Source organism: Mustela nivalis (assembly GCF_964662115.1).
Source record: "Mustela nivalis genome assembly, chromosome: 2".
Lineage (NCBI taxonomy): Eukaryota > Metazoa > Chordata > Mammalia > Carnivora > Mustelidae > Mustela > Mustela nivalis.
In genome coordinates, this window is record NC_139021.1 from 15,448,595 (window position 1) to 15,475,837 (window position 27,243).

The window sequence follows — 27,243 nt, forward strand, 5'->3', positions numbered from 1 at the left end:
GGTGCGAAAGCTGAGGCCCAGGGGGAAGGGAATGAGGACTGGTTAGTGGCTGCCCTGGGTTAGGACCCCCTTCTCTTGCTCCAGCTGTGCTCTCTTGTTGTACCTTGCAGCCACATCAGTGCCGTGACACCCTCAGCCCTGGGCTGGCTCATGGTACAGATGACAAAGGTGGCCCCGGCACAGCTCACAGCCTAACTGGCGAGAACCAGCCCTCAGCCCACCCGGCAGGCTGCAGCCACCGAGTCCGAGGCTGTGGGTCCCTGGGTCACTTCTCCTACGTACTCGCTACCAGTTGTTACAGTGACGACAAAAGACGCTACGATGAGCCTGGCAGGAGAAGCACCTCAATTTACTTCATCCTTAAAACAAGCCCATGACTCACAGGTTTGTATTTGTTCATGTCACCATCGGTTCGTGGCAGAGCTGGGATTTGAACTTGGGTATTTTTGAGTTTTTTAGAGATAGGATGGTTCAGTGGTTAGGAACCCGGCGTCTGGTGTCACACAGACTGGTTCTCCACTTACTGTTTGTTGAGCCAGGAGAAATTACTCAATACCTTGAGTCTCAGTTTCCCTCTCCAGAAAAAGGAGATTCATAATACAGTTGCCCCTTGAATAGCATGGCTTTGAACCGTGCAGGACAACGTACACGCAGATTCTTTACAGTACAACCTTGTCCATGTATGCTGTGCTCCTTATGATTTTCTTTCTTTTTTTTTTTTATAAAGATTTTATTCATTTATTTGACAGACAGAGATCACAAGCAGGCAGAGAGGCAGGCAGAGAGAGAGGAGGAAGCAGGCTCCCCGCTGAGCAGAGAGCCCGATGTAGGACTCGATCCCAGGACCCTGAGATCATGACCCGAGCCGAAGGCAGCGGCTTAACCCACTGAGCCACCCAGGCGCCCCTCCTTATGATTTTCTTAATAACATTTTCTTTTCTCCATCTTACTTCATTATAAAAATACAATATGTAAGACACACATAAAATATGTGGTAATCGACTGTTTATGTTAGCAGTAAGGCTTCTAGTCAACAGTAGGTTAGTAGTAGTTAAGTGGGGGGGGCGTTATATGTGGATATTTTACTGCGCCGGAAGTTGACAACCCAACGTTGCTCAAACAACTGTATCTGTTTACTCGAAGAGATGTTTGCGTACCATATTCAGACCAGCGTTAGTCACGATACCCAAAATGTAGAGGCAGCCCAATTGTCCATCCATGGGTAAATGCGTTCACAAAATGTCACACACACACACACACACACACACACACTATTCAGCCTTTAAAAAGGGGGGGGGGGTGGAATTCTGACACCTGCTATAACACAGAGCTCGAGGACATTCTCCTGAGTGAAATAAGGGAGATAAGCCACTGACACCAAGACAAATCCTGTTTGGTTTCACGGCTCTGCGGTGCCTCAAACACTCATACACGTGGAGATGTGGAGACGGAAGGCAGAATGGTGGTTGCCAGAGGGCAGGGGAAGGAGGGAGAAATGGAGAGTCGCTTAGTGGGTAGAGAGTTTCGGTTTTACGGCCTAGAAGGAGTTCCGTGGGTGGACGGTGGTGATGGGCCCCGCGGAGTGAATGTCCTCAACGCCGCTGAGCTATACACTTGAAAGTAAACGTAAATGCTGGGCTCTAGGTTTTTCCTGCAATTCTTTAAAAAAGAAAAATATAATAATAGCGCCTGTTTTGGAGAGATGTGAGGACTCGAGCACGTTTGTGAAGGGCCCGGCCTGGGCCTGGCTCGGAGGAAGCGCGGAATAGATGATGTTACGTGTACCGTTAGCTACCACTGTGTGTCCACGGAGGGAGCTACCCCGGGGGACACCTCAGTGTCCCTGTCTTGTCTGCTTCTCTGACGGCACGTGAGGAACAAATGAGCTCTTATGCGTGAATATGTTTCATCAGCTGTTAAAAAAAAAAAAAAGAAGAAGAAGTGGAGAAATGATTGATCAAGGTGTTAGGGGCCCGTTTTGTCTGTCATTCTCAGCCTTTTGCGTCTAGCCCCACCACCACGCGTGTCCCCTTCCCCAGGGGTGACTCCAGGACTCTCTCTCTCCCTCTGCAGACTGGAATTTTTGGGCAGATGTCCTGTCTGACTGGAAGCTTCTGGCAGGAGTCCTGTCTTCCTTCATGCCGCATCCCAGCGTCCAGCCTGGTGCCCATGTCCCCTCGGTCAGTTTTGGCTTATCTCATCCGAGTCTAGGGGGTGGGAGGCAGTGGGGCTGATGGTTTTAGCTGGGAGACGTCCTGTGAGGTCAGGGCCAGGAGGTTCAGTGCGGCTTCCTGAGGTGAGGCCCTCTCCTGGGTGCGGTTTCTCACGCGTGATGAGTCTGATCGTCTGTCCTCGAGCAAAGCCGTTGCCCAGCGGCCATGGCCATTTGGGGAGGGGAGAGAAGCCCAATTTGGGAAAAGTGGAGGGAAGGCCCCTGGACCGCCCAGGAAGAGGTGACTCGGGGACATGGGCTGCCTCGTTGTTTTCCATGGTTTTTCATTACTTGATTTGAGCTCCTGCAGAGCCAGAGCGTCTCAGGCATGGCTGGAGAATCTAATTCCGGAGTCTTTCAGCACAGAAGAATGCAATCAAACACCTGCTCTGTGGAAGTGCGGCCGGCCGTTTAGTAGGCAACCTCGGCTGTGGGTACACACCCTCCACAGACACGGTGGCCCCAGGAGGGTAAGCTACTGGCCCGAGGTCTCTTGGAAAAGTGTCAGGACGGAGACAACAGCTCACACTTCTGGGACAGCACAGATCCTACAACCCTCTGTTGACTGAAAAGTTGTGTTCAGGTAAACTGAGGAACAAAGGCAGTTTTTCTGGAGCAGGCACTACTGCAAGACCTTCATATTCACATAACAAACATGTTCACCCAAGGACCTCTACACCTTCACAAAGGTTGGAATAGCTAGCTTTTGAACTGAGTTTGCCCTCCAAACACCAGACCAGAAAAATCACTTATTCGTCATTCTTCCTTTTGACTCATAATCCCTCAGCATGTCCTACAGAAGGGAGTGTTGGTAAGCCCTGGAGAAGAGGAAGAAAATATGATGAGATAGCACGAGGGGCTTCCTTAGTCATCAGATGTCTAAAAACAAGCTTACTCAGACTGTCTCAATGATTGACAAGGGACTTTCTCCTCAAGGAAGGAAAGAAAATGGCCGCCATGGTATTTTCCACTCCACAGAGCACAGTTTGCCAGTGCATGCCAAGTGTCTCTGTAGTGCCACACTGTTTCTGCTGGTAGGGTTTGGTGGTGGTCGAGGAGGATGGTAACTGATGTTGGATGGACATAGTGAAGTAAAGCATGGAGAGGAAAGACACGGCAAACACATGAAGTCAGACACAAGGAGTCTCACTCAGAACTCAAGTTCTTTCCTGCTTCGGGAAGATTTCACAAGGCCAGGAAGCCAGCTGTCCTGGGTCAAGTGAAGGGGAGGCAGCTCCGGGACACACCCAAGAGCAGTTTCTGGTCAGGCATTCCTGGCAACATGGGGTACCTCAGCCCACCCACGCCTTGTCCACGATGAAAGCTGATAGGCAGGGCCTGCGGAATGCTGGGGCAGGGCAGTGCCTCCCTCGTGGTTTAGGGGCACTGAGAGGTCTCCTTCTAAAAATATCTCCCTCCTCTTTCCTGCCGTGGAAGCTGAAATGTTCACATGGAAGTCTTACTCCCTTGGTTTGAGGCGTTATATTCCTAGTAGATCTGATTTAAAAATTAAACACCATCATGTGCAGAACAAACTGAGATATGATCACGCCATGACACTTCCCTTGGCATTTATTTATATCCCTGCACCAATCCAAAGAAGGATTTGAAATTATCACACATTTATTTCTCAGATTAGCCAGCTGAGGGAACCAGATCTTGTTTCAGCAAATCTGTGGAGCAGCTGAGAGAGGACTTTAGTTCTGCCTGGGACACCTCGTTTTTCTGCTCAAACCACTCCAAGATCTTCCCATCGTTCCTTACCCAGAACCCTCACCCAACTCACTCGCCATCTTGCTCAAGGCACTCCCACCTCATGCAAACGCACCCAGCTTTTACCTACCCCCAGACTCCTCACGAGCTGTCTCTTCTGCCCACAGATCCTTCCCCTGACTCCTGGCTCCTCTCTTCTTCAGGCCTCGGCTTGAAATGCCACCACTCAGGTGGTCCCTTGACTTTGCCAGTTAAGATAAGTGTTGGTTCCTGTCTTTCAAAACACTGTTCTTTGGTTCACAGCCTTTCTTACCATTTGGCCTGTGTGTCTCAGGTGGATCTGTGTCATTTGTAGAGTCTGTATTTGGGAATTTGCTACTCCTCCAAATGGATTTGTGTTGCCCAAATCAATACGTGCAGGGCTTCAGAGGTTCATCTACGGACATGCGCAGAGCCGCAAAAAATTTGAGTCTCCCAACACACGTGTTCCCATCTGAGATCCAACAAAATTGACACTCTGCTTCTTATCTCAGCCCTCAGACTCTAAACAAGTGTCCTTTTTGCAATTTTGTGTTACACTTTTTGCATTTTGTGGTTGGTCGTTTTGCTGTTTAACCAACTGAGCCACCCAGGCCTTCTGTTTTGCTGTTTAAATGGCTCCGGATTGGGCTTCCTGCTCAGCAGAGAGCCTGCTTCTCTCTCTCTCTCTCCCTTTGCCCACCGCTCTGCTTGCTTGTGCTCTCTCTCTATCTCTCTGTCAAATAAATACATAAAATCTTTTTAAAAAATTAAAAAATAAAATGGCCGCCGAGCATGGGGCTGGAGGGTTGTCTAGCACTCCTGAGCCCAAGAAGGCTGCCATGTGCCTGGTGGAGGAAAGGTAGGTGTTGGATAAGATTCGTCCAGACATGAGTTATACTGCTGTTGGCCATAAATTTAACATGAATGAATTGACAATAGATGGTAAGTAAGATGTCTTTCAACAGAAGCACGCATAAACCCAGATTATGTAACAATTGGTGGATGAAATGTTGTGACCAGAGGCTCCGGGGAACCTAACCCTGTGTATCCCTGGGAGCCATGGTTCCATGTTCCCGTGGTGGCTTTATAAAACACAACCACTGAGAATAAGAAGAACCGCATTTGTGTCCATTTTATTCGCTTCTTAGGGCCACTGTAACGCATACCACAAACTCCATGGCTTAAAACAGTAGAATAGTATTCTCTCGTGCTTCTAGAGGCTAGAAGTCCAAACTCAAGTTGTCAGCAGCACCTCGCTTCCGCTAAAGGCTCTCAGCAGGGATCCTTCCTTGCTGCTTCCCAGTCTCTGGTGGTTTGCCGACAATACTTGGTGTTTCGTGGCTTGTGGTGGTATTTATGCTCCAGTCATCACGTGGCTTTCTCTCGGGTGGCTCTGTCTCTCTATCACTTCTCTTCTTGTAAGGACACCAGTCATACCGGATTTAGGGCCCAACCTGCTTCAATATAACCTCATCTTAGAAATATATGTATCATATGTAATACACAAAACACATGTATTATATGTAACGTATTATTTATGTTTCTATAACATATATACTTAATCAGTATCTATCTATGCCACTACCCTGCAAACTCCGTGAGGCAAGGACAATGGCTTTCTTATTCTTCTTTTCATCCCCAACACCAAGTCCAGCCTGACACAAGTCAGTAAATACTTATGGGGGATGAATGGGGGAATGAATGAATGGATTTCAAAGCTCAGAATGTTAGACACCATTGAGCCAGCAGTGACCAAACTCTCTAGGAACCCACAGCTTCGCGAATCTGGTCAGGCTGAGAAAGAGGCCAGGTGGGTGGGCTTGCGGTCTCAACTCCCTCCCAGAGCTACGTCAACCAGTTACCGTGTTTGTACCTGTTTTATATACTCCATTCTATGTAACAGAATATGCAATATTGCTTTTATAAGGAGCTTTAGTGAGTTTTACATGTGTGAAAAATACCGCGTTCCCCCTCCCCTCCTTTGTAGATAAGGAAACTGAGGTCCAGAGACATAAAGGGGTTTGCTCCAGGTCACCAGGCAGTAGTGGGAGGAGGCAGCCAGGGTTTTTGAGCCCTATTCCAGAACTTTCGCCTCAATGCTCACCTTCCTGCCAAGACACACAATGCGAGAATTTTGGAATTTGCCCTCCCGGGGACCCTGTTTTTCTATCTGGAGCAACTTCTGGGAGAAGGAAATGGAGCCTGTGGCATGTGCCCCTTCCCCACAGCTCTCAAAGGCCCTTTGTGCCAAGTTCCACGGACATTCCACAGTCCTGCTCTGGGCACATCTATCTGCCAGCGGGTCACAAGCCGAGCCTTCATCTCTGAGCCGCGGTGGTTTGGCCTTTCTGTCTTTAAATGCACCCTTTGCTTTCTAGAAAGCTGAAACCAAGCGAGGGAGGTCAGACTCCAGAGGCCCGGCGCAGATGGGCCGGGGTGGGCTACCAGAGGAGAGGGGTCTGTTTTGCAGACCTGGCTTGAGAAGGAAACTGTGCTAATTATCTCCCAGGCCCAGCTGCAGAAACGCCTTAGCTCGGCAGCCGATTATAAATAGCCCAGAATGCACTCCCAGCCGCTTGAAAACAAGGATATTTTTGCCCTGGGTTAGAAGAACAGCTCTTCACAGCTTTCCTGGGCCCTTTCCTCAACCCCACCCCCAAAGAGCTATGATTTATGTCTCAGCACCATTACTGGGACCAAGTATCACACAGCCCCGATAAACAATGATTAATTCATGGCCACGTTTTGTGAAAAAAGAAGGCATTCCTTTGGAAGTCCTCTCTTTCATTTTGGCAGAGACATGCTGACCCGGGAGACCAGAAGGCAGTTGTACTGTGAGTTCATTACCCGGGCTTTCATCGGGCTGTCTCTGCCCTTGAACGAGGTGGGGGCTGGGGAAGGCAGCAGGTCACTGAGGCAGGGGGCAGGAGGGAGCCGAGAAGACATGCTGGAGACTTGACTGTTTGTTGAGATACTCCGGAAAGAAAAAGCCAAGGATGCTGGGCCGGTCCATTTACCTCTGAGTCCTTTTTAAAAGGAAGTCAGCCTTTCTGTGAGGAAATCAGGCCTTAATGCAAATACCCTAGAAATCCTTGCACCAGCTGGCTCACTCCTTAGGACCTTAAGTTTGAACAGTAGCTCCCAATGTACAAAGCACTTTTCATGTCCTGCTCTCATCTGACCCTTACAACAACTGTTTTATTTGTTTGTTTTTCTGGAATCAAAGACAATCCCTGCTTGTTGTAGAAAAGTTTAAAAATTTCACAGAGGCATAAAGTAGGGGAAAAAAAAAAAAATCCCACCCAAATCCCATCACACTGGGACAATAATGTTTCCATGGTCATCCTTTCAGACCTCCCTTATTGGATTCTGGAATGAATATCATTTTACCTGCCTGGGACTGTATTATGGTGTTAGTTGGGCTCTTGGTAGAAATAGATGGCACATTCAAATGAGTAATTGCAGAGAGTTTAATAGGGGCTGTTTTCATTGGCCTGGGTAGAGGTTGGGAAAATCGGCAAGGAATGGTGCTGTGCACCAGGGCTAGCAACAAGGGAGAGCCATCCTGACTCATGGGGTCTGACGGCCAAGGGTAGAGGGAGCGGTTACAACAAACCACAGCTGTGTGAGGAGGGTCACTTGTCAGGACCTGTAGCCTTCAGGGAGACACAGCCAGCCCCCGTCAACAGCAGAGCTGGAGCCCCGATCTCACTCTCCCCTACCCTCCGACTGCGGGTGCCTCCCATCCGCCAACTCAGCCGCCGTTAGAAGGCATAGAAGCCCATCGACGGTGGTTCCTGGAGGCCTAAGCCCCTGGGCACAGAACAAGATGGAGAGGGTGGAGAGTCGACAGGAGAGACAAGCAGAAAATATCTTTACCATCCACGGTGATCCTGATCCTTTTGTAGTTCATAAGCGTGATGACTGGGCGTTCGCACCGCAGTGTGACATGTGCTTCCCTCAAAGCTTGTTACAGCCTCGGCACATTACCCATCTGACATTGAAAAAAGATACTACTTTTACCATTCTTTTTTTTAATGGTTCACTAGTTTTTTGTTTGTTTGTTTGTTTTATGTACTTTTACCATTCCTTGGTAAGGCAAGAACTTTCTAATTCAGTGAATATAGATCGGCATCATACTTTTTAATGAACCTCGTATGGACGTAGCAAATGTATTTAACTGACATCCAAACTCTGTGCACTTAGGAAACATGATTCTGATTCCCCTTTGATATTTCTTAGAAACTGAGGCTCCTTGCCTGTGAAGCTTGCCCCCAATCACACAGTGGTCACGTGGTTTTTCTAAATCCTCCAACTTCTCAATATTGATAGAAAAAGGAGGAGGAAAGGAAGCTTTTGGCTGTGAAACTGAAAAAAAAAAAAAAATGCTTATTCCCTTGAAAGTCCTCTCAGCCATGTGACCCTGAAAGGGTGGGGACTCTTGGGTCCTGGGCTCACAGGGCCTCAGTCAGTCATGAGGGACAAGGGGAGGAGGACAGAGGAAGTGCAAAGGGGAAACAGAAAGTGATGTCATGGGACACCCCTTCCCTGGCTTCCCAGGTGTCACCTCAAGAAGTGGAAACAGCTCCAGAGGCCTTATGGTGGTAGAACAGGGAGGATATGGGCCCAGGAAGTGAGTTAAGGCAAAAGGCCGCACTTCCTGTTTGCACCTCAGTCTCCTCATCTGGAAAGTGGAGACGAAGCTCACCAGGCAGATTTGTGCTGAGAGCCCCTGACCCACACACGTGAAAGGGCGTGGTGCCTTGTCAGTCCTCAGTAAATATACATTTCTTCCTTTCTTGCCCCAAAGCTGGGAGCCAAGCCAGACAAAACCTGTTTTTGTTTTTTTTAATTCACAACTATTTATTGAGGAGTAGATAAATATGAAGATAAATAAGACTCAAGGAGCTTAGAAACCGATGTGTTTCTCAGTACTTGAGGGTCTCTGCTTTTGTCTGGGCCTTTGTTCCTATGTGGAATGTCCTTTCTCTTCTACCTGGTGAAGTCACTTACGTTGTTCATTGTCCACTTGCACAGGAACCCAACCAAATGTGTCACACCCTCACCCGCACCCCCACAGCACTGCGCCCCTTCCTCTCTCTCAAACCTCGTTTCTTGGTGTAGACCAATGACTAAGAGTGTTGGAGTCCAATGGGTTGGTCTCTGTCCCAGCTCTGCCACTCACCACGCTGGTGCATCTCAGTGTCCTCATGTCAGAAACGGGAAGGACATTTCCTACCCCAGAGGGTAGTTGCGGGAACCAGAAGGGTCTAGACACGCACAGCTCTGAGAACAGAGCCTGGCCTAGAGGAGGCCCTCCTCAGTCAGGACTGGAGTTGCAACTCTTCGTCGCTGCCCCCTGGCACCGAGCGGGGCCTCCATGGACGCTTGTCAAAAGAACTCATGATGTGTATTCCTTGGCAAAATAGCAGGATAAGAGGACTCCAAAATGGTCCAGAATTAAGAACTCACCGAGGGACAAGGTGCGTGGCGGCACACGCTGCGTGGGGAACAGAGGAGACTCTGGTGGGCAGCCTGAGGAGAAGGTGCAGGTGGGGCCTGTGCCCAGTCCCTGCGTAGGGACTCAACGGTGGGACACAAAGGAAGAACAGAAGGAGAGGGGGCGACTGAGCTCCGGTGCCAGCCCCTTGGAGCCGTGTGACTTTGGACAAGGCCTTTCACCAGAGAGGATGGCCTTCTTTGTAAACGAGGACAAATAGCCCCCTTCCCACAGAGCGCCGTGAGGACTAGACGGGCTAAGCTAACGCTCCCGGCCCACAGCGAGAGGCAGCCTGGCCACTCGGCTGTTATTATTCTCATCGGCCCTCTAGGCGACACGATGACTGCTCTCCGCTTGCTGGGGGTCCCGGGAGCTCTCTGATCCAGGAGTCCATGGGCTGGGCACTGCCGAGCGCTGAAGGCTGGGGGGCTGCCCTGCAGGAGGGGAGCCTGGGCCTGCCGAGAGCCGGCTTCCTGCCACCAGCCCATCTGCCGGGGCCGCCACAGCCAGAGCGATGAGGTGGAAACAGGGAAGGAGCCTTGGTGTCTGAGCTAGATGCCAGCCTGGGCACTGACTTTCTGCTTCCCCTGGGGTCACCACAGGCTCCATCAGCTGCCTGCGTCCGCTGGCCTCCCGCCAAGAGCAGCCAGTGGCCTCTCGCCTCAGTTGCCATGGACACGGTCTCCCTCAGAGGCCTGGCGTCGGGTCTCTGCCTCCTGGGTGTCCTTCCTGACCCAGGGCCTACCCACCAGCCCTGTTCCCATGCTACTTCCTCCTCCCCAGGGGAAGTCTCCCTTTCCATTCATTCATTCATTCATTCATTCAGATAACAAATACATTTTGATCAGGTGCCTACAAGGGAGGCCAGGTACCAATTTAGGTTCCATAGATGCGGAATTGAACAAAAGAATAGAATCCCTGCCCTCATGGAGATTATAGTCTACTGAGGAAGAAATTATATATATATATATATATATATATATATATATATATACATATCTATATCTATATGATACAAAGGAAATTATGAGAAGTGGCTTCTCAGAGGAGGTGACATTTGAGCAGAAGCTGACACTGTAATGAGGGGGTCACCCCATAGGTGTCTGGAAGAAGCTTCCAAGCCTAGGAAGAGCCGTGTGAAGACCTGGCATCAATAACACAGTCGGTGGTATGTGGGGAGCAGCAAGGGGCCAGTAGGGTTGGGGAACAAGAAGTGAGGGGGTCACAGGTGTAAGAAGAGATTTGACTGATAGCAGCAGTCAGACAGCGTATGGCCTAGAGGACAAGCCAATGACACTGCATTTGATTCAAGGGGACAGGAAGCTGCCACTCCCAGAGGATTCAAGCAAAGGCTCTGATTTCATTTTACAAGTTTTGCTCCAGATGCTGCATCGAGAATTAGGGGTAATGGTGGGCAGGGGTCAGGGGGAGTCACAAGTGGATGCAGGCTCTTAGTTAGAAGGCTGTTGCAATGACCCAGGCGAGATGAAGCAGTTTGGCCCCACGTGCCGATGTCTGTGATGACAAACACTTGGACCCAAGGTGTCTTTGGAAGAATGAGTCAATAAGCCTGGCTGCTGACCAGGAAGTGGAGGGTAAGTAAGTGTCCTGTCCCAAAGACAACTCCCAGGTGCTTGGCCCGAGCTGGATGGGGGCGCCTTCTCCTAAGATGAGGAAGATAAGGAGGGAGAAGCTATTTGGATAAAATCTACAGTTTGGTTCTGAGGGTCATCAGCCAGGAAAGAGGAAACGCCAACCAAGCCTTTTCACAGTCTTTGAATCTGGAACTCAGGAAGGCGATGGACTCTGGAGACAAGAAGCTGAGGACGTGAGCACAGCCAAGGGCCCGAATGAGGTTCCTGGAGAGCAAGAGAGGGGTCGGAGGAAGAAGGCTGAAACCAAGTTCACTAAGAGCAAAATAAAGAGTGGAGTTCTAGAAGCTGAGTGAGGAAAAACTTCTAAGTCAGAGTAGTAGGGAGACTAATGGCCCTTGAGAGATACTTTCTTGCTAATCCCTGGCCCCTGTAGATGTGTTACTGAACCTGGCAAGAGATGGTGCAGATGTGACAGGCTTATGGACCTCGAGGTGAGGAGAAGATGATATTCTGCAGGCAGGCCTCAGAAGCAGAGACCCTTTCCTGGCTAAGGCCAGAGGGAGATATGACAACAGAGGAATGGCCAGAGAAGTTCAATGTTCCACAAACCAAGGCAGGTGAGCAGCCTCTAGAACCTTCTAGAACCCGAAAAGGGCAAGGAAATGGAAAGCTCCCCTCAGAGCTTCCAGACAGAGACATAGCCCAGCCTGTAGTTTAGCCTAATGAGACCCCTCTCTGACCCCTAACCTACAGATCTATAAAATAATAAACTTGTGTTATCCAAAGCCAGGTGATCTGTGGTGATTTGCTGTGGTCGCCACAGAAAACTTATGAAACGAGGAAGTGATCAGCCCGTCAAGTCACAGTCCAAGCTTTAGGAAAACGAGAATGAAAATTTCCAGGGGTTCAGGCAACGAGGAAATCCTGGAGACCTCAATCAGGCTAGTTAGGAGGGGCGAAGAGTGGTGGGACAGGCCTGAGGAGCATCGGAAGGGACAGGCCAGTCTGTGGAGGAAGTAATCTAGAAAAGGAAACCAAGAAATGGGGTAGAGAGGTGTGTGGCCTCAAAGGAGAGCTCCGGTTCTTGCTTCTGAAGATGAGATGTATGCTTTTGTGCCAGGGAGGATGACTGGAGAGAAGAAAAAATGTGATGAAGCAAGGAAGAGTCAGCGTTGTGGCTTCGGGTCCACAATCAGGACCCGTCCCCTGTCAACTCCTGAGCATTCAAGAGCCAGGAGCAGAGGCCAAAAACCCACAGGAGATCCACACCTCAACCCAACCTTCCACGGAAGACAGAGATCTCTCCCAACAGAGCGAACACTGGGACTCATCTCCGGCCGCTCCCCTCTCCACGTGTGGTTCTGTGGTACCTCTCCCATCTCGCCTGCAGCCTGTGTTCCAGGGGTTGTGAGGTGTCTGGGCTCATGGGTACACGGTTCCTTAAGCAGTGAGACAGTATCCATCTCGTTCTTTGTGTGTCCCCAGCCAAGCCTAGACACTGACACATGAAGGATGTATTCAGTAAACGTCTTGCTGAGCGATGGTAACAGCCCCATCATAGCCCCAACCACCGGGTGCTCACGCATGCCAGGGGCTTCACTGGCCACAGGTCTGGTCTCACGTCATCCTGCTAACAGCCCTGTCATGCCCATTTTATAGGCAAGTACACTGAGGCCCAAAGAGGCTCTTTGGTTAATCCAACCGAAGAGGTTAAATGACTTGCCCAACATCACACGGCTGGTAAATGGCAAGGCTGGGACTTGAGTCTAGGCAGTCTGACCCGAGAGACCCTCGTGCGAGAGTTCACCGCCTCACCTGTGGCGTGTAACTGCTGGAGGGAGCCGACTCCAGGCGCTAAAGGAGCAGAGCGGAGGGGGACCCAGGCCTTCTCAGAGGGGACACCTGAGCTTGGTTCTGAAGGCTGAGGACGACTCAGCCAATGAAGAGGAGGGCGGGGGAGAAAAGGCAAGGGTGGGGACCGTGGGCTGGCTCTCAGGAAGCACCCCGAAGTTCCCTTTTGCTGTCGTGGAGGAGCGTGGAGCAGGGGGAGGTGTGCAGGCGAGGGAGGCAGGCCTGGGGCAGGAAGGCCTGGCGGGGAAGGGAAATGCCCAGAGGAGCCCAGTGAAGACTGTGCAGAGCGCCAGCGTACCCCACCCCCACTCCCCCCCACCACAGGCTGCGGGAGATTTGGGCATGGCCAGGGCTAGAGAGCGGCACCAAAGCTGGCCCGCCAGCCGTCACCCTCACAGCGGACACTGGCCTCTCCAAGTCTGCAGAGATTCAAGTTCAATCTGCAAAAGCAGTGGCCAGGGACCAAGGCCCGAAGGAGGCAGGGCAGCGTCAGAGAAGGGAGCAGGGGCCAAGCCTCTGTGTGCCCACAGACAAAGGGAGAGAGCAGGCTGAGAGTGAGGACAGAGTGTGACACCTGGGCCACAGGCCTGGGCAGCAGCCGCCACAGCCCGGGGATAATGGCTCCTTTTGTCCTCCTCATAAATTCTCCGGAATAGAAAGGATTCCAGGGCCTGCTTCTCCTGCTTGCACAATGCCGGCTGCCCGGGGCCCCACTGTGCGGGCCTGCCTGAGCCTTTGGGGAGCATTCCGGCCTCTCCACTGTCTGTTCCTTCCCCGCGTGCAGGAGCGGGAAGTGCAAGCCTTGCCAGACATCCTGCAGGGGGCTGGGAGTCTGGGCTGGAGGCAGGGCCTGAGCCAGGAACTTTCTTTCACAGCCCAGAGGAAACCAAAGGATCCTGAAGCTCTGAATGCGTCTTCATATCTCTGCCGGCGCCTCCTAATGCTTGTCCTCCCCTGCTCTAACCCTTCCCACCTCCCCCCACCCCTGTTTTCTTCCACTCTCAGCAGACCATAGGGATTCCAAGCACAGGCTCTGGATTCCTGTTGTCTCCTACCAGTGCCAAATAGAAACACATTCTCACCTCCTTTATTGTAGCTGCTATGCTTCTGTTAATAAAACCTGAGACGATGAGGCACCCTGGCCATCCCTTTATGCGGATGGCTCTCTCTTGCTCACTGTATTCAGCCCAAGAGAATAATATGCCCCTGGTGCTCTGAACATTTGTAGAAGTCATTGCGATTTTCGTTGCGATAAGGCTGGATTCAAATTCTGACATGGGCACTCAGAATGGCAAGCTATTGAACCTCTACGAGCCTCCCTTTCCCTCTGTAGAACGGACATGGTAGCCCCTGCTTCCTAAGACTGATAATGAGAATAAGCGAAAAAATGCATATCACAGGGGCACCTGGGTGGCTCAGTGGGTTAAGCAGCTGCATTTGGCTCAGGTCATGATCTCAGGGTCCTGGGATCGAGTCCCGCATGGGGCTCTCTGCTCAGCAGAGAGCCTGCTTCCTCCTCTCTCTCTCTGCCTGCCTCTCTGCCTACTTGTGATCTCTCTCTGTCAAATAAATAAATAAAATCTTTAAAAAAAAATGCATATCACATGCTTAGCTCGGAACACAGCCTTCCAGAAGGTCTCAGTGAGGGTAGACAGCCCAGTGGGTCATTCAGCCTGTCCTTAGTCTTCTCCAAAGACAAGCCACTCACACCCTGTATTCTATATTCAGACCGAGTGCAAAGCTGCTCTTATATTCTCACTGGTGCTGAGGGTAAAGAGGAAGGGGGCTTATAAGCATTTCTTATGTGCCAGGTGTGACCATAAATGACTCCGAGAAACTAGGGGCCTTGTCCGTACCACACAAAGGAAGTGACCAGGAGTTGAACTGGAGTCTGTCCAACCCTCTGCACCATGACACAAGAGAATTTCATGTCTGTGAAAATGACTTCCATGTGCCCCTTGGTACCTTCTCTTCTCCAGGGAAAACATTCCCTAGGTCTCACTGGAACGGTTTTGTGTTCCTCTACCATCTTGGCCTCTCTCCTCTAAGCGTGCTCTAATTTGTCACTGTCTCCCTTCAAAAAATAGCCTTCAGACACAATATTCCTGTTGTCTCCTACCAGTGCCAAATAGAAACACATTCTCACCTCCTTTATTGTAGCTGCTATATTTTTGTTAATAAAACCTGAGACGATGAGGCACCCTGGCCATCCCTTTATGCGGATGGCTCTCTCTTGCTCACTGTATTCAGCCCAAGAGAATAATATGCCCCTGGTGCTCTGAACATTTGTAGAAGTCATTGCGATTTTCATTGCGATAATGGAACCCTTCCCAGCTAGTTTAAGCCATCAAGCATATTTTATTTGGTAGCTCCCAGAATCTCTAGCAGGGCCAAAGATTCCAGCCCAGAAGGAGCACAGCCAGGAACAATTCATGATTTACCCCTGACTGGGCTTCTCCACCAGAGTCATGGCCGCTGTTGACCAAGGCGTCACCACCCTCACATTGCACATGCTGGCGTGGAGCGCTGTCTCCATGACATCTGAGATTTGAGTCTCCTACATGGCGGCAACTCCTTCCACACTTAGTCTCTTCTAACTAAGCCTCCCTGGGCACATGGCAGGGACTGAATGAGCCTCCAAGATGGCTCCAGTGATCCTCACCTCCCTGTGTTTGTGGCTTTGTGTGGTCCCCTCCCATACTTGCTAGGGGCTGATTGGCGTGACCAATAGGATTTTGCAAAAATGACTAGAAGACTTCTGAAACTAGGTCCTAGAAGACATTACAACTTCCAGTCTGTTCTCTTGGAGCACTCACTCTAGGAGAAGCCTGTCGCTAGGTCACGAGGACACTCAAGCAGCACTCTGAATTGGCGAGGAGGTCGCGATGCAAGGAACGAGAGCCGACTGCTGACATCCAGCCCAAATGGGCTGTGCCTGTGAGGGAGTCATCTTAGAAATGGATCCTCCCAGTGGGGGGTGGACAACTGGGCAGCTCAGTCTGTCAAGCATCTGTTTTCGGCTCAGGTCATGATCTCAGAATCCTGGGATCCAGCCCTACATCCGGCTTCCTGCTTGGTGGGAAGTCTGCTGCTTCTTTTTCTTCTGCTCCTCCCCCACATTCATGCTCTCTCTCTCTCAAATAAATAAATAAAATCTTTAAAAAAAAAAAAAAGAAGAAGGAAGAGGAGGAGGAGGAGGACAAGGAAAAGAAGGAGGAGAAGGAGAGGAAAAAGAAGAAGTAGGAGGAGGAGAATGATGTGGAGGAAGAGGAGGAGGAGGAAGATGAAGAAGGAGAAGGAGAGGAAGGGGAGGATGAAGAGGAAGAAGAGGAAGAGGAAGAGGAGGAGGAGGAGGATGGTGATGGACCCTCCAGCCCCAGACAAGCCTTCAGATGATGCAGTCCTAACCACCATCTTAACTGCAACCTCACGGGGGACCTTGAGCTGGAACCACCCAGCTAAGCTGCTCTCGGACATCTTATCCACAAAAACTACAAGAGCTATAAAATAGTGTTTGATCTATATTGCTTAAGTTTTGGGCCAATTTGTTGTTCCAAAGCAATGGAAAATTAAGGCAATACTCGTAAAGACTTAGAACACCGCCTAGCATGTGGTCGACATTCCTTCAAGGCTGTGCATGCTTTTATCCTTACTCACCTCTGGGCCACATGTCAGAAGCCACCACCTGGGCAACCTGGAGAGTGTGGAAAAGGGAAAAGGATGCCAATTTCACTTCATCTTCATGGCAACCCTATGACGGGGTCTGTTGGTCTCTTCATTTCACAGATGACAAGAAGCTGAATCACTTGCCGGGGGATCTGAAGACCGAGAGCCAGGACAGGAGCTCTGGCGGTCTGACTCCAGCTCACCATGGCAGCAGGCACCGAGGGAGGCGGGACCTCACTGTGGGAGTGCCCGACTTTGTGAACTGTCACTTCATGTCTTTGTAAGAATGACATGTGGAAGCTGGGAGATGAGCAGAAGCACTAAGGGGGAGAAGCCGGGAATCACAACTCAATCCCATGAGACCCAGGAAAAATGCCTTTGACACCAATTTCTTCACCACCACCCCTTGGGCAGAGATGTCGCCAGGACCCACAGTAATTCAGCTGGTAGGATGAATTTGGAGCTGACAACCCCATATCAAAGATTTTTCTGATTGAGGTGCAGGCTGTCTGGGAAATTCCCGGTCCTCCCAGGAAGCCCCCAGGGCTCCTTGTTAGCCTCGCCTGCCTTCCTCATACCACATTTGAGCTGCCAACCCAGGCTGGATCTTGGGGCAGGGGTGCCCTGCCCCCCAATCCAGAGCCAGCCCTGAAGTGAAACTCAAGCCCCCTGCCCCATTTCTTTGTTGTCTCCCAAACAAAGACGTCAGGCCCTATCACTGCAAGCTTTCTCTTATTAATTGCTGTGGTCTGAAGGATCAAGACAGAAACCTCAGAGAGTTATGGGGAACGAGTTCCAGGAATTTATAGCATAGAACAATGGGAAGAATAGGGATTTGAAGACAGAACCACTGTGAGTCAAAGCCTAACAAAATCATGTCACTGCTATGGCCCTGGGCAAGCAACCTAACTTCCCTGGGCCTCAATCATCCCAAAAATCGGGAGGCCCCCTGGGGAGGGCAATTTAGCAAAAGCTACCAGAATCTACAGCACATACACTCCCGCCACCAAGAAACTGCCCTACAGGAACACACTCACCTACACTCAAGGGTCATGCACAAAAGTCCGTAGTGACACAGGCTGTGACAAAAATTTGCAAATTCTCGTTCCTCAGGAAACAGGTAAGCAAATTATGGAGCACCCAGAAGATGGAGTTGCCTGGCAGCTGTCAAAAGAGTGAAGCAGAAACACCGAGATTATGTCAGCAGCTCATTTCTTCTCCAGCAGTTTCCTGCGCCGTCCGCCCTTCCCGGCCGCCTTCCTGTCGCGCCAAGATCATGCCTGCTCACTCCCTCTGCCCCCACACCTAGCGGAAACACCTAGCCTCTGGAAACCAGGGGATGTTCCACAAAGACCTGGTGATCTGTGGAATGACACAGAGCTGGGGCCACGCTTTCTGTGAGAAGAAGGCCTTCTGACCTTTCTGGATAAGCCAGTGGCAGAGTGGGGAGGGGACCCCAGGCCCCTCAGCTTCTAGCCCCACACTCCCCTGAGAACTCGGACTCTCCTCATGCTCTTTCTTTATTGCAACAGCCTTAACTGAAGATTCTGCCTCTGTCTCTTCCCCTCCATCCGTCCTCCATGTTGCTGGCAGAATGATCTTCCCAAGGCACAGCAGCTCTCCTCACCCTACTCTGGGCGGTCACAGAGGGAGGTCCTCCGGCACTAGCCCAGCAGACACACACCCCTACCCCAGCCCCATAGTATCCCCTGCTAATCGTTTTTAAGAAAAATCCTTTGCTCCAGCCCCCCTCGTGCCAGCCCGAGGCTCTGCCTTTGCCTCTGTGTATACCATTTTCTTCTCCTATAATACGCTCTCCCTTCCCTCACTCTGCTTCCCTTCTAGGACCCTTGCTCCATACCCAACCTCTGACACCCCCTCTGGGAAGACTCCCCAGATCACAGCCTTCCCCGCCATTCCCCTCACCCCTCTGGCGAGGAGTTCCTGGGGCACCATGTACAGGACCGGTACCCCACGGGGCAAGGAGAGTCATCCCTACCGAGTCTCTCGGAGTCCCCACCCCCGTCCCTGGGGAACCTGGCATTTCCAAGGCAGCAGGTGCTCAATAACTATGTGAAAAAATGATTAATGAGCAAACCAGAGCAACGGATTACTCCAGGAATAATTTCCAAGCGAATGAAAGAGTAAATGAAAGAACAGCCCCGAATTTATGAAGGAACGATAATGACCAACCCGAGCTTCACTGGCCACAGGTCTCTCTTCTCCAGACAATTAAAGTCAACAATGTGATGTTCGTCTTGGTAAAGTGACGAGCTAAAGACGTAATTTCCTCAGGATCACATGAGTTCACCCCCAGTAGAGAAGCAGCAGCAGCAGCATGTACAGAAAAGGAAACACAGGTAGCCAGAAAATATGGAACTGTGGTCGACTTCCCTCGTGATTTTTTAAAAATGTCATTTAAAATAAGACATAGCTTTTGTTTTTTTCCTGTTAAGTATCTAATGCTTAGGGGGCAGAGAAAGGGAAAACAGGTAGTCTCAAATACTGGTGGTGGGACTGTTACTCTATCTATTGCCTACAGAGGCCAACCACGAAATAACACCTCAAAATTTTTAATCTTTAAATGTGCTGATCCAGGTACCTGGGTGGCTCCGTCGAAGTGTCTGCCTTTGGCTCAGGTCATGATCCCGGGGTCCTGGGATTGAGACCCACATCGGGCTCCCTGCTCAGCAGGGAGACTTCTCCCTCTCCCTCTGCATCTCCCCCTGCCTGCGTTCTCTCTCTCTCTATCTCTCTCTCTCTCTCTCTCTCGCTGTCAAATAAATAAACAAAATCTTTTTTTTTTTAATTTTATTTATTTATTTGACAAAGAGTGAGATCACAAGTAGGCAGAGAGGGGGAAACAGGTTCCCCGCTGAGCCGAGAGCCCAATGCAGGGCTCGATCCTAGGACCCTGAGATCATGACCTGAGCCAAAAGCAGAGGCTTTAACCCACTGAGCCACCCAGGCGCCCCAATAAACAAAATCTTTAAAGAAAAATTAAATAAATGTATTTACCCTTTGACCTTGCAATCCCACTTTGAAGAATTAATCCCAGAGAAATAATTGGACAAAAAGATAAAGACTTATGTACAAGAATTTTTATTTCAATATCGTTTGGAAGACTCACAAATGGGAAACAACATAAAAGTCTATCTCCATGGTCTAGTTAAATAGTGTTTCATCCATGCAGTGAAACCATTTGCCAATAGCAGGGATCAGTCTGTAGAGACAGAACACGATTCTCCTATCCTAACCCTAACCTTAACTAAATGGCAAAAGCAGATGGAAAGTGATATGATCCTTTTTATTGACTGTCCATGTGTATGTTGATTTGTGAGGAGCAGAATTAAGGTAGCCTGTTCGCCAATGGCTGGGATTGTGAGGACTGTTGCTTTTCTATTCTACACACTTTCATTGTTTTTTGAAAATAATCGCCGATTACTTTTATGGAAAGAAAAGCATTCAGAGAGACCAAGAGACAGGCAGACGCCCTGGCTTGGGTCCTTCTAGCACTGGCCCTGCTTCTTCCTGCTTCTGGCCTCTACTCTCACCATCCAAGGACTCAGCCCCTGGGAAAGGCTGCCCTAGCCCACTTTCTAAAACAATGAAAACAATGGTGCTTCCTACAGAACGGTGTATCTACAGATTGAACCTTGGGCCCCCTTCACAGGCCACGCGGGGGAGTGGAGTATGGGAAGGTCCTAAAGCTTGGGGAGCAGGAGGGGGTGGGAGCTGCACAGGGTGGACCCTTGGGACAGACTTCCTCTTCTGTGGCCTTGCCCAGCTTTGTTCCAAGGTCAAATTGCCTGCAGCTACGGTCCTTGTAACATGCAGGGTTCATCCACAGCCCCAGGGTATGAACTAATAGGGTCTAGGCAGGGTTCCCAATCAACCAGAATAGAGGGAAGGGAAAGGGGCTGTTATTTTAACCCAAAAGCTCCATGGGAAGGAGGAAAAATAGTTAAAATAATATTTGCTAAAATTTCATTATTGTTATGCCTGATTCTGTGTTGATTAAGCGTTGGGGTCAGTGGCTTTGGACAAGAACTTAATCTCTATAAACCTTAGGTTTTTCCATCTAGGAAGTGTTATGGTAACGCCTATCTTTTTGGGTTGCTGTGCAGAATAGATTATGTGGGTAAAATTCTCAACTCAGTGCCTGGAGTACAATAATTGATCAATAAGCAGTCAATGTCACATCATTTCAGTTGCAGCTATACTTTGATCTGTAGAAGGTGACCTGCCTTTTTTACCTCCCCTCCCCCCACCCCACCAGCTGATCCATTTCAGTGGGGAGAGTGGCTGGCACCAGGGGGACCTTCTCTACATGGAGAGGTCAAGGAGGAGATCAAACTCCATGCTAACTGAGGTCTCTGAAAGGAAGTGGAAAGAGAACAGCCAGCTGAGGGATGCCATATAGTCTTGAAGGTAAGTGTTAGGGGTTAACTGTGTCACCTCAAAAGATGTTGAGGTCCTAACCCTCAGTACCTGTGAATGTGACTGTGTTTGTGAACAGGGTCTTAGCAGATGATTAAGTTAAGATGAAATCATTAGAGGAGGCTCTACTCCAATATGACTTACATCCTCATAAAAAAGAGGAATTGGGACACAGAGACAGACACACAGGGAGAACATCATGTGAAGAAGAAGCAGAGATCAGGGTGATGCTTCTGGAAGCCAGACAACACCAAAGATTGCTGGCAACCACCAGAAGCCAGGAGAGAGGGATGGAACAGTCTCCCTCAGCACCCCAAGAAGGAGCCCAGCCTACTGACGTGATCTCAGACTCCCAGCCTCCAGAACTGTGAGACAATCCATTTCTGCTGTTTAGGTTACCCCACTGTGGTCCTCTGTTACAGCAGCCCTAGAAGACTGAACAGGGGGCTCTGGTGAGAGAGGACCTCCGTCTCTTGCCGGCTATGGCACTCTTGACAAGTTACCTCCTCTCACTAAGACTAGTGCCTTTATCTGTTAAGTGGGTGAACTCTAGGGACCACCCCCTGAGGTTGAGTGAGCTACTGCATGGAACACTCCAGACCCAGTCCCTGACACAAAAATGCTCAGCATCTGTCACAAATGTGCAAATTAGTCCCCACCCCGGGGGTCCTGGAGGGTGGGAGAGCTCTTCTCCTTGGAAATTCTGAACTCGTGCACAGGGCACAGGCCTTTATACAGACTCCCCAGGGACGCCAGGATGGTTCTCTGGATTCCATAGATGCTCAGCAAATACTTCTTACTCAATAAAGTGTCTTCTATCTTAGGATTGTATCAGAGTAAATTCTAGAGCAGGATCTGATGTCTTGCCTCCTCGGTCAGAAGACCTCACCTAAGACAGTCAGTGAACACTGATGGATTAGTATTGAATGAATGGATGAACTTTATGGGGCACATGATTTGGCTCGTAATAGATTGAATCTATGGTGAGTTATGTTTCATTAAGAAATAATTGAGGGCACCTGGGTGGCTTTGCTGGTTGAGCCGGACTGCCTTCAGCTGGGGTTATGATCCCAGAGTCCCGGATCAAGTTCCACATTGGGCTCCCTGCTCAGCGGGGGTTCTGCTTCTCCCTTTGACCTTCCCCCTTTCATGAACCTTCGCTCTCTGCCTCTCAAATAGAAAAAAAAAGAAAGAAACAATTGAGCCATTGCCTGCTATTAATCTCAGCATCGTAATAGACTTGAGAAATACAAAATGATAAGCTAAGAAGTATTAAACATTTACTGTGTCATGCGCCGAGCTCGACACAGATTCTCTGTTGCCTTCCCCAAAACAACATTATGAAGTAACCACAGTTCTTACCTTCATTTTGCCCACGTGGAAAAAGTCATAGCAAGGAAGGGCACCACGGTGGCTCCGTTGGTTAAGGGTCTGACCCTCGATCTCAGGTTTTGATCTCAGGGTCGTGACTTCAACCCCACTTTGGTGGGCTCCACACTGGGTATGGAGCCGACTTAAAAAAAAAAAAAAGTCACCACAAGGAAAGGAGAGTCAGGATTTAAACTCGGGAATTCTGATCCCAGGGTCCACACACTTAACCATTATAGCTCCCTCCCTTTTTCTTACTAAGTATGTGGAACACTGTGAAGCCTCTATAATCTAGAGTCTCTGTGAGAATGGCAGGGGCCTTGGCAAGCCTCTAATCCTAGACCCTGTAAGAAAATGAAGCAGGGAACCAGGGAAGGTGTGTGACTAGCTTTGCAATGAGAACATGACCCACCTGGAACTTGAAGTCAGGTCTCCGGACCCGCAGCCTGGGCTGGTGTGCCTCGGTGGGGGTAGGGACGTTGGCTGCAACTAGTCATTCACCCAAGGCCCTAAGTCTATATCCTACAAGTGGGAAGGGAAAGTCAAGGAGGTGCGGGGGCACGGACTACTATCCGCAGGGAGGACTTGAGCCGGGAGGGACCATGCAACTGAATGGGCTGCATGTCCATCTGTCCCTCCTCAGGGACTGCCCTCCTGCTGTGCCCACCTCCTCTGACTTTGAGTCCTGTCGATCTGTGCCAGGTGCAAATGGGGACCCCTGAGCATAGGGCCCAGGCTTTGCTCTAGGCGATGTGCTGCACATTATTACTCAGGACACGGGTGTGACCGTGTGTGGGCTCTGATGACGCATCTAGCCCTGCTCCTAAAGGAGACAAAAAGATCCTCATCATGCCCCTTGGAACATGAGGAGGCTGGAGCCAATGACACAGAAGCCCAGATGGCACATCTCAGTACCGGGATAGAGCACTGATGAACATTCCCCACATTGCATAACATGGTGTGGGTTGTACTTGACCGCTCCCCTTGCCTCCATCCTTTCTCCAGGTGGCTTTATCTTCCTGCAACAGCCCCAGTGTTGTAGCTCTCGGTCAGCGGCTGGCAGTGAGGCTGGTGGACTCTGAGCATAATAACCCGGGACCTGATTCCTCTGAAAACCACTCATGGAGGGTTCTTCCAAAGACCTGGGGTCCTTACAGAATGCTCTAGATATAACAATGGTCTCTTTGGAGTCCAAACAGTTCCTGAGCTCTCATGCAGCTGCCAGCATCTGGGCTTAAGATGCAGAGGAACACGGCAAGAGCAACTGGTAGATGTGAGCTTCTATAGGTCACTTAAAATCACCCCATGGTTCTCCACTCAACAGCAAGGCAGCACAGCTCTGAGTGGTGGATTTGGTCCACAAACAGTCAGATTGTTGACATACGTCCTTCTGTTTCACATATTGGCCTTCCACCCACAAAAACCCACTTGCAAAGAGAGGTCAGATTCTTGGAACTTATTAATAGAAAGTCTTATCTGTTGGTACTCAAATTCAATCTTTTCTTTACAGGAGGAAACAGGCCCAGAGACAGAAAGCAACTTGTCCAAATTCACACAGCTAGTGTCAGAGGCAGCAGTAGAACCAACAGAAACAGGGAGTCCAGCGAAAGTGGGCACAACCTCTGTTCTAGCTGGACACTGGAAATTTCCCCATTAGGAATTGTTATTCTTGTTTTCATAGTATTCGATGGTCCGATCTAGGGATACAAGTAGTAAATGAATACATTAACATCATCATAAAAAAAATAACTTTAAAGACCAATTGTATTTATAAAGACTTTAAAATTTCTCTTTTGTAATTCTTTGTCTTCTCCCCAATCCCATTCCCTCCTACAGCAGCGCCCGATGATGACAAAGGCCCGTCAAATTTTCCCAGACATTTCCCATGCATTTAGGAATCCATTTAGTATCCCTAGCATGTAATCAGATTTTTAAATATACACTTAAATATTACAAAATGTATTGTAAATTTAGGCATGTTATTTAAAATCTTAATTTAGGGACGCCTGGGTTGCTTATTCGGTCAAGCATCTGACTCTTGGATTCAGCTCAGGTCATGATCTTAGGGTTGTGAGATCCTCAGTGGGGGGTCTGTTTGAGATTCCCTCTCTCTCCCTCTTTCTCTGTCTAAAACAAATAAAATCTTTTTTTTTTAAAGGAAATCTATATATTTTTTTAATTTTATTTATTTATTTGTCAGAGACAGAAGGAGAGAGAGCAAGCGAGCACAGGCAGATAGAGAGGCAGGCAGAGAGGCAGGCAGAAGCAGAGGGAGAAGCAGGCTCCCCGCCAAGCAAGGAACCTGATGTGGGACTCGATCCCAGGACCCTGGGATCATGACCTGAGCCAAAGGCAGCCGCTTAACCAACTGAGCCACCCAGGCGTCCCAAATAAAATCTTTTTTTAAAACGTAATGAAATCCGGGGATGCCTGGGTGGTGCAGTCATTTAAGTATCTGCCTTCAGTTCAGGTTATGATTCTGGGTTTCTGGGATCGAGCTCCATGTTGGGCTCCCTGCTCCATGGGGAGTCTGCTTCTCTCTCTCTCTCTCTCTCTCCTGACCCCTCCCCCTGCTCATGCTTTCGTCTCTCTTTTTCTTTCTCTCAAATAAATAAAATCTTCAAAATAATAATAATAATAATAATATCCCAGTTTATATATCACCCCGCTTTAAATACAAGATCAAATTACACCGTTTGGTTCACTTAACCTTCTACCCTGGAGCCCTTTGCTCAGTCCTGCTAGCACGCTGGCATCTTGGCCGTGGCTCCCTAGGACCCCGCTGCATGGATGTACCACCTCATATATTTAGCCATCTGTCTATCCTCAGACATTCAAGTGGTTTCCCATCTTTTTCAATTGTAGTCATAGTCACAACGAACTTCTTTATATACAGATCTCTGGGAGACGAGCCAATGTTTCTGCAGAAGAGGTATCTAGAAGTGAAAAATGTGAGATCATTTGTTTAGAGAAATTCTCCCTTTAAATTGTGACAAGTCACCTAACGTTTTCCAAAGGCTTCTCTTCTAACCTTTGAGGGTCTTCAACAGCTATGCATGTAAAGGGAGCCATCACAGCAACCCTGTGGAAAAAAAGCACAGTTCCTACTCTACAAAACTAGACTGCAGCTGAGACTTATTAACTAAAGTCAGCACAGCTGTCCTCATCATGCCGGACTAGCTCTCCTGGGGGGTGTCCTTACGGGCTGGCTTACCCCTCTCATGCAGACCCCTCACCCCAGGGGCGAGCCCTGCCTGGCTGAGGGAAGGGGCACGACTCACCTGGTCAGGTCGCCAGAATTCTGAGACTGAAGGAGCAGAGAAGCCACAGTCCATGGTCAGAAGTGGGGGTGTGGGGAGACAGCCCCGCCGAGAACAGTGGAGACATCAAGGACACGAGCCCCGAGCTAGAGAGACGGGTTCAAGGGGCAGCTCCATGAAGCTCCGTGACTTTACCGAAGGTGTTTTCTTGGCTACCCTGTTGTCAGGTTTCTCCTGTGAGATGAAGGTGATACTAGCATTTACTTCACGTGTGGTGGGGGCATTGATTCAAAGCATAATCACAAGGGGACAGCAGGCTGGTCACTGATGCTTGGCAACCTGGTATTTCTGAGCTTCTCACTAGTGGGTCTGAGAATGGAACACTATGCCTCTCACATTCACCTTCAACTTAATTCATTTTAAAGAAATAGGGCTGTTGCCTTTTCCATTGTTCCCTGTTTATTATCTCTCCACCCCCACAACTCAGCTCCACACAGACCTTTAGTGAAAATATCATTTCGATATTTGAGGAGGGGGCCTGGAGACCTTGGTCCCTGAAGGTAGATATTGTGGTTCCAGGATAGGACAGGTGTCAGAGAAAAAATGGACACTTGGTGTGTTGGGTCCCCCAATAATGGGTCCGTGATTAAAGGAGCAAGACTGATACAAAGCGAAGGTGAAGCAAAGCTTTATTTTGCACCAAGCATCAAGAATCAAACCAAATGTTTGGGGCCACACCTCTTACAGAGAGGGTGACCTCTTTCTCCCTCACAGACTAACTTTTATTTATTTATTTATTTTTAAAGATTTTATTTATTTATTTGACAGACAGAGATCACAAGTAGGCAGAGAGGCAGGCAGAGAGAGAGAGAAAGGGAAGCAGGCTCCCTGTGGAGCAGAGAGCCCGATGTGGGGCTCGATCCCAGGACGCTGAGATGATGACCTGAGCTGAAGGCAGCAGCTTAACCCACTGAGCCACCCAGGTGCCCCTCTCACAGACTAACTTTTATAGAGCAAAAGCCATGTGGTTGGGCCTGGCCATGCACAGGTGGCCAATGAAATTATAACACACAGAGAAAGATGCACAGTCATGCTAGGTGACCAACTGAATTACAATTTACCCTAGTAGACATTTGAGCCAGCCTATCACTTTGGTCTGAATTGGCGCCCAAAAGGTGCCCAAAGGGCGGGGCCCATACTCCTTGGTAGCTAGGAGACAGTATGCGCCCCCACTGATTGAATGTCTCCACCTGACCTGACCCACCCTTTTATTTGGGCTTTGTTACCTGGGTCTGGTTTCCAGAACTTGTTTTTAAGTAAGTTCCCCTGGTCGGGGTGGGGGGTTGCAGCGCAAGGTCAATTTAAGTTTTACTGCATAAACAACAAAATGGCAGTTCAGCCGGGGTGGGGCCGCTCTGGCTAAATAGGCCTTTACAGGTGTTGTGTAGCAGAAAAAGTACAGGCTCCGGGGTCTAACACACCTGGGTAGAAAGGGTGTCCTCTAGTGATTAGCTAGCTGTGTGACTTTGGCAAGTTTCTTAATTCCTCTGCATCTCCATTCTCTTCATCTGTAAAATGAGAATTAAAAAAATAATAAGTTCTTTGCTGGCTAATTGA

At 49.5% G+C, this 27,243-nt stretch overlaps 3 long non-coding RNA genes across 4 annotated transcripts in view; 1 reads left to right on the forward strand and 2 right to left on the reverse strand.

The window, feature by feature from the left end:
- The window catches only part of LOC309859025, a 27,627-nt gene continuing 384 nt past the window's right edge, over positions 1–27,243 (forward strand). The window contains exons 1-2 of the long non-coding RNA XR_014308497.1: positions 1–384; positions 20,838–20,989. This is a non-coding gene — a long non-coding RNA (uncharacterized lncRNA). The remainder of the gene's footprint in view (positions 385–20,837; positions 20,990–27,243) is intronic.
- Positions 5,054–16,709, reverse strand: LOC309859024. Of its 2 annotated transcripts, none has more exons than XR_014308495.1 (3): positions 16,550–16,709; positions 7,826–7,940; positions 5,054–5,400 (listed from the first exon to the last, which is right to left on the reverse strand). It is a non-coding gene; the product is annotated as an uncharacterized lncRNA (long non-coding RNA). The 2 variants fall into 2 exon arrangements; XR_014308496.1 differs by having other exon boundaries at positions 5,054–5,403.
- The window catches only part of LOC309859023, a 3,647-nt gene continuing 2,112 nt past the window's right edge, over positions 25,709–27,243 (reverse strand). Inside the window, exons 2-3 of the long non-coding RNA XR_014308494.1 lie at positions 27,108–27,194; positions 25,709–25,860 (exon numbers count right to left, since the gene is read on the reverse strand). This is a non-coding gene — a long non-coding RNA (uncharacterized lncRNA). The remainder of the gene's footprint in view (positions 25,861–27,107; positions 27,195–27,243) is intronic.